Source organism: Mytilus edulis, chromosome 11 (genome assembly GCF_963676685.1).
Source record: "Mytilus edulis chromosome 11, xbMytEdul2.2, whole genome shotgun sequence".
NCBI classification, from domain to species: Eukaryota; Metazoa; Mollusca; class Bivalvia; order Mytilida; family Mytilidae; genus Mytilus; species Mytilus edulis.
Window position 1 is genome coordinate 82722859 of NC_092354.1, and position 13003 is coordinate 82735861.

At 33.3% G+C, this 13003-nt stretch overlaps 2 protein-coding genes across 2 annotated transcripts in view; one reads left to right on the forward strand and one right to left on the reverse strand.

Annotated features, from left to right (window-relative positions):
• LOC139496438 (uncharacterized) overlaps nt 1-3969 on the reverse strand; it is a 155195-nt gene extending 151226 nt beyond the window's left edge. The window contains exon 1 of the mRNA XM_071285033.1: nt 3802-3969. The gene's annotated coding sequence lies outside the window, so the exon portion shown is untranslated. The remainder of the gene's footprint in view (nt 1-3801) is intronic.
• The window catches only part of LOC139496439 (uncharacterized), a 233627-nt gene that overhangs the window by 114851 nt on the left and 105773 nt on the right, over nt 1-13003 (forward strand). The gene's annotated exons all lie outside the window — the stretch shown is intronic.

Genomic DNA, 13003 nt, shown 5'->3' on the forward strand with positions numbered 1-13003 from the left:
AAATCATCCCTTCGAAATTCGAAAATTTTAGAAACGCCATCGCTAGTTGGTTGAGGGTTATTCGGTTGACGGTTATGGTAATGGAATAACCGTTTCACAGATGATATCAAATATGTGCCGTATGTCGTGATTACAATACCTTTCCATTTTCACGAATGTGACGTACCGAATGAAACCATTTACCGGATTACTCTTTCTGAGTACATAAAATCCCCCCAGTATATGGTAGGGTTTGTGTTGCTTAGTTTTTAGGTTTGTCAGTTGTGTCTTGTGTACTTTTATTTGTCTGTTTGTATTTTTATTTTTTAACAATGGCATTGTCAGGTAATTTTCAATCTTTGAGTTTGACTGTCCCTTTATTATCATTCGCCCATCTTTTTTTATTAAGTTTGTACGATTAAGTCGATTAATGTAGACGCAGAAGTTCATACTGAAAGCGAAGTAATCCGATCGTATATGTCGGTGCTGATTTTTGTCTACTTTTACTATTTCACCTTTGAGATGGAGCCCTTAAACATGTTTAATCTACGATAAGGATGCATACCAAGTCACCCCTCTTTCTATGAATTGTTTCCACTCTTCTTTTAAAACTCGCACATCTTATGGAAACATGTTCAGTCTCTTTTCTAAAGTCCTGCCAACTCACCAAACTAATAAATTAAGGTCAAAAACCTATCCTAGATTATAACCAGATGCTCCGCAGGGCGTAGCTTTATACGACCGCAGAGGTTGAACCCTGAACGGTTGGGGCAAGTATGGACACAACATTCAAGCTGGATTCAGCTCTAAATTTGGATTGTGATTAAATAGTTGACACAGCATAGGTTTCTGACACAGAATGAATGTATTCTAATGAACTTAAAATTTTTGTTTTCTCTTAGAGCAATTCACTTTGCTGTTGAATATTAATCCTCTCAAAAAAATGTTTTAAGAAATTTTCTTTTTATTTATGAAATTTCAAATGAGAAAAATTGAACCCAATTTTTTAATCACATCCCCCTTTCCCTTATTCCAAAACTAATCTCAATCAAAATATTCTAATGGAGTTTGCAACAATAACTACTCATTTAAATACATCATAAAATATTAAGATGTAAAAAAAACTGCTTGTTATCACTGAATGGTAAAGATCATTTAAATTTATCAGTTGGTAGTAAAAAGTGAATATACATTGTATATTGTATATAACAAAGATTTAAGTTGATTCTGGACAAAGAAAGATAACTCCAATTAAAAAAAATTCTTGCAATAAGATATTTCTTGCTTACTATTCTGGACAAAGAAAGATAACTCTAATTAAAAAAAAAATTTGCTATTTCACAATATTGTGAAATTAGATATTTCTTGCCATTGCACAATACTGTGCAATTGAAAAGACTTGCTATTGCACAATACTTAATATAATAATTTTAGATCCTGATTTGGACCAACTTGAAAACTGGGCCCATAATCAAAAATCTAAGTACATGTTAATATTCAGCATATCAAAGAGGCCCAAGAATTTAATTTTTGTTAAAATCAAACTTAGATTAATCATGGACCCTTTGGACCTTAATGTAGGCCAATTTGAAAACGGGACCAAAAATGAAGAATCTACATACACAGTTAGATTTGGCATATCAACGAACCCCATTTATTCAATTTCTGATGATATCAAATAAAGTTTAATTTTGGACCCAGATTTGGACCAACTTGAAAACTGGGCCAATAATCAAGAATCTAAGTACATTTTTAGATTCAACATATCAAAGAACCCAAACGATTCATTTTTTGTCAAAATCAAACTAAGTTTAATTTTGGACCCTTTGGACCTTAATGTAGACCAATTTGAAAACATGACTAAAAGTTAAGAATCTACATACACAGTTAGATTCGGCATATCAATGAACCCCAATTATTCAATTTTGAAGAAATCAAACAAAGTTTAATTTTGGACCCTTTGGGCCCCTTTTTCCTAAACTGTTGGGACCAAAACTCCCAAAATCAATACCAACCTTCCTTTTATGGTCATACACCTTGTGTTTAAATTTCATAGATTTCTATTTACTTATACTTACGTTATGGTGCAAAAACCAGGAAAAATGCTTATTTGGGTCCCTTTTTGGCCCCTAATTCCTAAACTGTTAGGACCTAAACTCCCAAAATCAATACCAACCTTCCTTTTGTGGTCATAAACATTGTGTTTCAATTTCATTGATTTCTATTTACTTAAACCAAAATAATTGTGCGAAAACCAAGAATAATGCTTATTTGGGCTCTTTTTTGGCCCCTAATTCCTAAACTGTTGAAACCAAAACTCCCAAAATCAATCCCAACCTTTCTTTTGTGGTCATAAACCTTGTGTCAAAATTTCATAGATTTCTATTAACTTAAACTAAAGTTATAGTGCGAAAACCAAGAAAATGCTTATTTGGGCCCTTTTTGGCCCCTAATTCCTAAAATGTTGGAATCAAAACTCCCAAAATCAATACCAACCTTCCTTTTATGGTCATATACCTTGTGTTAAAATTTCATAGATTTCTATTTACTTTTACTAAAGTTAGAGTGCGAAAACTAAAAGTATTCGGACGCCGACGACGACGACGACGACGACGACAACGACGACGCAGACGACGACGCCAACGTGATAGCAATATACGACGAAATTTTTTTCAAAATTTGCGGTCGTATAAAAATTAGTGTCTCCTTTCAAGTGCCAACTCTTCAACGAGAAACGTATGCAACTCATTTGTTCTAATCATACTACATAAACATATAAAATATATGAATATAATATGACTCTATCAACACTACGGCAACTTGTTGATTCACATTATCAATCCGAATCGTTATTTTATTTACTGTTCTACAAGGGTCACGGTAAAATTCTACTGTATGATTCTTTTTAGATTAAAACCGAGCATGCAATGCAAAAGTAGTACTCTATTAAGGAAAGATGATTTTCAAATCGCTGCATACACGTTCATTGTGTATATACCTTGAGCGTTCACATCGGTGAATATGATACTAAGTTATATCCTGTATTTTTAGCTAATAAATTACTTCAGGTAGTTGCAATAAGGAAAAAAAAGGGAGGTCATAAGTTTAAACGAAATAATATACGACACGTGACTCGATCATTTCAAAGTTTACTTCTTTTGTTACATGGACCTTTAAATACGGATTTTATCGTTATAATATAATAAAGTTATTATTAGACATGTTATATTATAAGATACGAAGAAGACTGAAAAACCTGTCAGACTACTTTCTAAAATTAGAATACTTTAATGGAATATATATGATATATGAAAAAAGAATGGACTTTTGGTTTTTACCTCTCTTTTTTAATATAAATTTGATAATATTAAAGTGAAATAATAACTTTAAATGTTCTTGGCAAACTATTATTGATTGTAGTCTCCTCTTGAAAAGACTCGAGTTTTTTGTAACAAAGATAAGAATATGAAGAACAGGAAGTACACTCTTACGATTAATGACGTATATAGATCTTTAAAAGGGGGAAACAAAGGTTAAAGTATTGTTTATGCACTTTCAAATATTTGGCCACGAGCATCACTGAAGAGACATGTATTGTCGTACTGCGTATCTTGTGCAGGAAAATTGGTACCGTATATGTTATCATACAAATTTGCATCCGATGTGTGGTTCATATGTTACGCAGTGTTTATGAGTATATTTGATTCTCTTCATAAAGGTCAAATAATTGTATGACACAAATATAAGGTAGATTATATTTCAAATTAATGTCTGCATAATGTATTATATGTACTTATATTTAATATCACTAATCAAACTTACCTTCACTTGTGGAAAACGTCGTCTTGTTTAAAAAGAACTTTTACTTTCGTTTCATATTCATTTTCCTGACTGACAACAAGTCGAGACATTTTTACATACGGGTATATTCGTTAGATGATGTCATCTAGTTATTCTGTTAAAACAATCTATTTTTAGAAACTTGTTTGACAGGTTTATCGGTCGTCTATAAATAATCGTCTGGAATTAAATGTCATGGCTAAGAATAACTTGTATGAGAAGTAGATAAAAAGAAATTTGACATTTGAAGGTCCATCAATCAAAATAATTCAGCGTTAATTGATCAATTGATCGATCGTATCGTAAATATTGTCTTTAATGCATGAGCACACAACACAAATCTAGACATAATATAATAATCTAAATATAACTAAGATTCAGCCAAAATGGGGTAAAAATACACCACGGACATGCATGGCTTCGTTACTAACTGATACTTTAATAGCACTAAGAACAAAAATTAAATAAGAAATTATAGATGATAATTCAACAATAAACATCCACCAGGCAAAGAAATGCAATGTGCAAATGGCTCACATATGTTGTAATTAAATATCAATCAGACAATAATCGAGAACCAAAAAGCACTTAAAATTACTTCTAATTCAATAAGGTTGAAGAGGTACTGATTGTTATCAGAATTTTTAAAAGTACATGCGACAAAAAACAACGTCTGCCTCCGCACTTTATTCTCAAAATAGTGCTCTTAAAGCTATTAAATACAACAATAAGTTATAAAGTTGTAGACTTTGAACAAGCATATTTCAATATACATGGCAGGGTTACCCCTACTGGTTTTAACTCTTTTTTTTATATCTGACCATCCTCATTTAACACTGGAACACAAGGAATAAACACCTTGAATACTATATTTGTTCGTAGATAACGTAGATTTATTGAATTCGTTATTGATATCATATCAGTAAGCAAAAAATACCTAAATGATATTGGTTTCTTGATAATTGTATAAACGGACTGCTGCTTAAAGGTCTATTATATATCAAGTCAATACCCAAGCTGATAATGCCCAAATTAATAGTTAACAAGCAGAGGTATCGATCAAGTATGACTGTTACGATGAACAATAATTGTGTAGTTGTCGTGATCTGATATGTTTAAAAAGTTCGTCTTGATTCTTGATTCCACGTGTGGAGCAGGATCTGCTTACTCGCCAAGAGCACCTGCGATGACCCTTAGTTTTTGGTGGGGTTCGTGTTGTTTATTCTGTAGTTTTCTATGTTGTGTCATATGTACTATTATTTGTATGTTTTTCATTTTCATTTTTTTTTGCCATAGCGTTGTCAGTTTATTTTCGATTTATGTGTTTGGCTGTTCCTCTGGTATCTTCCGTGTCCCTCTTTTAAAAAGGATTCTATGTGGGTCTTTTGATACACATGTCAACTGATATGAAACATCTTTAAAGCTGTTGCTCGATTGAACTGAATCTAAAAATAAAGAACATGTTTTGCTGGTCTTTTAACACTTCTTGGTCATATAATTCTTAACGCGTGGATTTTTGTTCAAACATCTCTAGCTTTCAAATGTTTATGTTTGAACGTTATTGATGACGGATTATGAAAAGAAACCGCTTCCTTTCCTCTTCTGTTACTTCTTTGATTAATTAAACTCTCAGGTTGCTTTCCCGTTGGGTACTTATTCACTTATTGTGCAAAACGTTGCACCTTATTTTTCGACGTGTATCTTTATTCATATGCGGCTGACTTCATACAGGAACTCCTTATGAAGAAAAATATAGAGATGATGTTCTCGAACTGTCTCCTTTTCACGAATGTGACCTACCGAATAAGACATTTTACTTCGTTTGTACCAACATAATCAAAATTATGAACGCAATGGGTGCCACATGTCGGGAAGTATCTGCTTACTATTCCGCATTACCTAAGATCACCTCTAGTTTTTTAAGGGGTTCATGTAACTCAATCTTTTGTGTCTATATGTTGTGTTTTGTGTACTAGTGTTAGTCTGTTTGTCATTATTTTTCCAGTCTTGTAAAAGCGTAAGAAATAGTGGCTATTAGTCGTCAAGCATTTATGAATGTTCAGGAAAAATTGAGATGTCGACTTTATGACCATACTTTATTAATTTTATCAATCAATTGCAATCTGAAACTGACATTATCATGATGCTTGATTTCTTGAATTCTTGTTTGACAACATATTTTTTTACGTTCAGAGGAAGTGTTTTTCAACAAACTATCGGCATTCCAATGGAAACGAATTATTACCCTCTTTTTGCCGACTTGTTTCCGTATTATTATGAGGCTAACTTAAACAGGAACTTTTTTGGAAGAAAGATAAGAAGTTAGCAATATCTTTCAACTATACGTTCCGCTATATTGATGATTTTCTTTCAGTAAATAACTCAAAATATGGTAACTATGTGGAATGCATCTATCCCAATGAACTAGATATAAAGGATAAAACAGATACAGTTACGTCGGCCTCATATCTTGACTACATCTAGAAATTGACAATGATAGGCGAGTGATAATCAGACCTAAACAATATTGTTAATGCACCTATCTAACACACAGCTATATTATATATCATTAAAATTATTTTTTTATACATTGACATGTTAAAAGTACATAATTTTTGCAATGTGACAACAGAAAATAAAGCTAAAATAAAGCATGTAATTTTTTTACGCTTCAGCACTGTTGGTCATTTTTCTATTTGGAATGATTTCTCGATTTTTATTTAATTTTTACAAAAATTGCACTGTACGATTTTTTTACGACCGACCAAAAAAGGAAGTTCAAATTTATACTATAACATATAAAATCAGCTGTGTGTTAAGTGGGTGCATTAAAGTTACTAACTAAGCATCTTTTCTGAAATTGTCACTCGCCTATGAGGGTCGATTGAAAACAAAACTTTACGACAAAAGAGATGAGTTCAGCTTTTCAATTGTGAAATTTCTAAGTAATAGCAACATTCAAGCAGCACAAGCATACTGTGTTTATTTCTCCCAATTGATACGATATTCATGTGCTTGAATTTCCTATAATAATTTTCTTGAAAGAGGGTTGTTGCTTCGGTCCTCAATGCTCTTCAACTTCGTACCTTATTGAGCCTTTTTAAATTTTTTGGATTCGAGCGTCACTGATAAGTCTTTTGTAGACGAATAGCGCGTTTGGCGAATACACGAAATTTAGTCCTGGTATTTATGATGAAATTATTGCTCACAAGGAAGCTATTAAATGAAGAGTTCCAAATGGTGAAGTTGGAATGATCTCTTCATTAATTTTACGGACGCCATTACGAGTTGGCTGATCATTTCCCAAATGATATCGGATATATTCCTTACGTCGTAACTACAATCCCCTTCCCTTACATGGACGTGACATACTAAATTAGACTACTTATCGGGTTTGTTATCTCATAAACAGCACGACGGGTGCCACATGTGGAGCAGGATCTGCTTACCCCTCCGCAGCACCTGAGATCACCTCTAGTGTTTGGTGGGGTTAATGTTGTTTATTCTTTAGTTTTTGTATGTTGTGTCATGTGTACAATTGTTTGTCTGTTTGTCTTTTTCATTTTTAGCCATGGCGTTTTCAGTTTATTTTTAATTTATAACTGTCCTTCTAGTATCTTTTGTCCCTCTTGCAAATATGCAATGTCTATGACACATTAATCAGAACACGGACTTATGTACGCGCGATTTTTCTTCGGATAATGCTTGTCAAAGTCAGGAATATGATAATTGTATAACAGTTGATTTATATATTTTAGGATTCGGTGATATATTTTTTATGGACTTTCCATTGTCTTCATTTAAATGTACCTCAATTTTGTGTGTGGTTTTACATGTTTAATGGTTGTTTTGTTTAAAGATATTGAATTGTTTAAAAGAAAAGTATATCAATATCAAGTTTGTTTTTTCAACGTTCATACATACATACATAAACAAACAAATATACAACTGAACATATATCTGAAATAGATATGTTTAAATTGATTGTATAATGTCGAAACTCGCCGTTTTTCTATTTATTCCTACAATATTACGTGCAGTACATGTATAACTCCCATGATCAGTATATGTTACACGTTGTATCAAAAGTCCATTTTCTCTGCCTTGAAATCTATGATTGTTCGATATTCTACTTCCGTTTACTGTCCACGTGACATAAGGCAGTGGATATCCGGTAACGTGACACGTGATGAGTAGGTTTGTTTTATTTGTTGCATACATGTGATTGGTTGAATTCTGGATCAAAAGCGCCTAAAAAAAAATCAGATTCAAATTGGATTTTAAATGACATATATTAGTTCAGTAGTAAACAAGAAAGTACGGCGACTTCATGAACATTTGAGCTTATCTTGCTACAAGCATGAAGCTTTATCTAGAACAATGTACAGTGAAACCTGTCCAAACCAAACACCCACGGGACTTTGCGTTTAGTTCAGATTATAGAGGTAAACGGAAGTCGACACCAAAATAATTTTGGTATTTACTGACAAAGGATTATAGGTAACACAACAGACGACAATTTATTTGTGTGTTGACTTAGATGTAAATGATAAAAATATAAGTAGATGAAGATAGACGTATTGCTTCAGTTTTGTTTATAAATCAAACGCCACTCCGTCAATCTCGCTCGTCGTTGTGAGATGTCCGACATGGAGGTATTTTGCTTTTGATAATTATTTTTTTCATCTATAATTCACTAACTAATTCAGATTCCTAGTCGCTGTCAAATGACGATTCCGTAGTTGAATCGAAATCGTCATTGTAAACACAAGTTCTAGGACTAAACTGGCTGATTGATAATTCGCCACACGATAAGAGTGAAACAACAGCAGGGGCCCAGTTTATTCTCGGACTTTATCGTTGCTGAATATATAACGGAAGTCTTCGGGAGCATCCGAATCAATATATTGGGTCTTTAACGGGAATCTAACAATCAAAATTCATTGACCTTGTTGTGTTGCACGACTTCTAAATCCAGTGAAAAGCTTTAAAACTGTTTTTTTTTAATTAAACAGTTTAATCACAAAATGGCAGTTACGATTTTGTGGTCGAAATAATTTGAATAACGTGCATTTAATTGATCTGAATGTTCCTCCATTGTCATTATAGGCCATGGTGGTAGATGACCAGTTTATCGTTTCTTTACAAAAAAAATCACTTGAGACATGGACACAAACACGCTATTTAATTTGTAATAACAACTCACCAGTTAATTAACCTCAAATATCCTCGGGGACACTTTGTCTTCCTGCGTTTGTTTAATTAAATCATGCAAAAAATTGACAATTGACTGGTAATTTTTAAAGACAAATTTTCTAACTAGCCTTCAAAAAGCGTTCGGAATTCGGTGTTGACAGAGTTCGGTTTTGTCAGGTTAAATTAACGTTAATTAATATGGAAATTTTTCGGGACTTTGAAAAATGTTCGGTTTAAACTGAAATTCGGATTTATCAAGGTTCGGTTTACCCAGGTTTCACTGTATTACTCTTAAATTCAGATAGCGAGGCATTTAAAAAAATGCACCACTTTCGGTAAAATACAATATGGAGGACATTGTACTAAATTCAGCCTATATATCGAAGGCTGAATTATTTACAAAGTTGTTTCATTATGCAACTTTCATTATATTCGGCACACACTTTTGTTATGTGCTACTTTTGGGTATATTTTATAACTTTAAAAAACCTACCCCCAGTTTAATCCAACATGGCAACATGGCGAACATTTTACTTAAACAAGCGTATTTTTTTGGAAGGTATTTGAAATGTGTATTAAGGTGTTGCTACTATCAGTATATTGCGCAGGAAGTTTTCTTTGGATCTCCTCATGGATACACTATATAGAATATATCTCTTAAAAACCCCTTCTTGCCTGCATTATGTATCCTCGATGTAGAGTTTCAGATTGATTTATTAACAAAACAAGGTCACTAAAGTACTCAACTAGTTATTAAAGGTTCCAATATTTTAATTTAGTACGCCAGACGCGCGTTTCGTCTGCATAAGACTCATCAGTGAGGCTCATATCAAAATATTTATAAAGCCAAACAAAAACAAAGTTGATGAGTATTGAAGATCCAAAATCCCAAAAGGTTGTGCCAAATACGGCTAAGGTAATCTATGCCAGGTAATAAGAAAATCCAAACATCTTAATAATTACTACTTTATGACTGCAAATACATGTTTATTCACAATCACCACCATGAGTACATAAAGCAGTGCACTGGAGACCTGATTTGCCACATTTACAAAGACCGTGTCATCTCTTCTTACATTTCGAGTGTACAATCCCCTCACAAGATGAAAAAGCCTCACAAAGAGTTGTCCAAAATGGCACCCATGGATCATATTTGTCTATTCGACATTCATTAGAGTCTCAAAAATTTAGCAAAGGAACCAATTCCAAGCTTGTTACTCATTCACATTCGCCATGGTAATCATTATCAAAATCAATATATGGTGATTTTGGCTGATCAATTATCTTTCTAATTTTTAAAGTCACATCTTCAAACGCCATTCATATCACCCACGCAGTCTTTTTCCTTATCAAGTAAGCGTGAAATCGCTCCGTGCGAGGTGCATTTGAAAGGTTATGGATAATTATAAATCTAAAGCTTGTCCCAGTCTCAAACACAAGCTAAAGTTCATCTGCTCCTTTGTCAAGGAATAGCGAAGCAGCAATGGCAGCAACATTAGTATCGACTGTTCGAATCATGACTCATTTGCATCAGACTCATGCATCATGATTCTAGTGTAGATACAACATAGAAAACTAAAGAACTGGCAACATGAAATCACAAAAAACTGTGGAAGATCCCAGATGATCCTAAAAGGTAAGCAGATCCTGCTCCACACGTGGAACCCGTCGTGTTGCCCCTGTTTATACAAAACCAGGAAATAGTCTGATTCGGTAAGTCAAATTCATAAAAAGGGAAGGGGATTGTAGTTACGATGTAGGAAATCATGATTGGAAATACAAGCGCGGTAATATCGTCTCAATATGGAGATATATACTTCGTATAAAGCGCTGCTAGAATGTTGCTACATAGAAATGGAAATTTGACAATTCGTTGAAATCATCTCGTTGGTGCTGCAAAGTGCATATACTAAGTCCGGTGTTAAGGGGTCGAGCTTGAAATTGGCTCTTATGTTATCCAGTCCAAGCCCCAATCGATGGCAAAGGGACAACGATAATCCATTGGAACCTTTTAACAAACACTCTCTCTGATGGCTCATCATCTTGTGAAGAGCTTGTATATTATGGATGTTAGAAGGATGCAGCGGTGTAAATGAGACAAATCGGGTGTACTGCTTTGTGTGCTTGTGACACAGACACTCGTTTTTTTTTCCATATGAAGACCCATTATATTATATGTTGATTGTGGGTCTTTCCATGGATAGAAACAAGTGCCTGTGGATTGTTGTGGTGATTGTAAATAAACATGTATTTTTGGTCAAATAGTAGTTATTTCATGATTTATTTCTAGAAGATTAAGGATCAATTTATTCATCAGTAAGGGCGATTAATTTAAAATGCACTTTTGAGTGTCATAATTTGAATTCTTTGTTATGGTTTGTATAAATATGTTACACTCATACACTTAAGATAGATTTATGGTATACCGCCATCTTGGGTTGTACAATCAAAGTACAAAATCGGTCAAGTTAATAGCCCAAATCAGCAAATTTGGAAACAGATTTGCAAATTCATGGTTAGACTGTGTATTTATATAAGGAAAGCTTATTATTTATTGTATCATACAAAATATCTTAACAAATATCAACTTTTTTGGTTTTAAAAATCATTTTTTGCAAATGAGCCATTTAATGGGAGATAACTCTTTTAGTACAAAATTTATACTAGGCTAATAGGGATTTTTTTTTTATTTTTACATGTGGCAAGAAAACAAGTTCGGTGACACCATGTTTTCTTTTTATTTTCTTAAAACATATTACGAAACCACTCTTGTAACAATCTATTTCAAAATTCTGTCTCATAGAATTTTTTTTATGCACTCTTATGTGTTTTTCCATGAACAAACTAACCAAATTTAGGCAATTGTCAACGACTCATTGCTTGCAAAAAAGCACAGTGACCCATACATTTTGTAATTCTTTTGAAAAAAGCATTGCAAAATCTTCATTTTGGCAAATTGTAAGAAAATTCTGTCTCTAAAAACATTTACTTATTATCTACCTTAAGTCTTTTGAATACTACTGTGTTGTAATTATATTTTGATTTGGTCTTATATCGTTACATATGCAGGAATCGATATGATATAATGAGGCAAATGACTAAAGCTACATTTAAAACAAGGTGATATCAGTGGCAATGGATATCATACAGTAACCATGGTAACGTCTAATGGATTACTGTTGATTAATTTATTTTCGTGGGTGCCAATTTTCGTGGATTGCAGAAAACTTTCCTTTTCGTGGATACGTAATTTCGTGGTTTTGCATACGACCAGATTGAAAAAAAATATTTCGTTGAAAATTTTAATTCGTGGATCACCTGTATTCACAAAAACCACAAAAATCGGTATACAACGACTAATAATGAATGCACAGTATGACGCTGTATATATGTGAGTGAAGACGTCTAGTGGGATTATGACGCTGAATGTATCGTGAGTGAGGACGTCTAGTGGGATTATGACGCTGAATGTATCGTGAGTGAGGACGTCTAGTGGGATTATGACGCTGAATATATCGTGAATGAGGACGTCTAGTGGGATTATGACGCTGAATGTATCCTTAGTTGGGACGTCTAGTGGGATTATTGCGCTGTATATATCGTGAGTGGGGAGGTCTAGTTTGATTATGACGCCGAATGTATCATGAGTGGGGATGTTTTCTGTTCATAAAAAGTGCACATACATATTTATGTGTTTGTTTTAGCTACTTTGAATCATACACAAATATGTAATAGCTTATATAATTAATATTAAATTTCTCAAATTTCTTATTTTGAAAAAAAAAACTACTTTACTTTTAAACGTTACGATTTCAAACTTTGTGCTTCGTTGGTGTTTACATAGTTTACTTACCACTGCATTTGCAATCACGTGACTCACTATCTGGACATATGTGGGTACTATTACGACAGTGTTCCAACAGTATTTGACTCTAAGGTATGCAAATACAAAAGGCAAAGTAACTATTATCAAAAATAAGAAACTTGA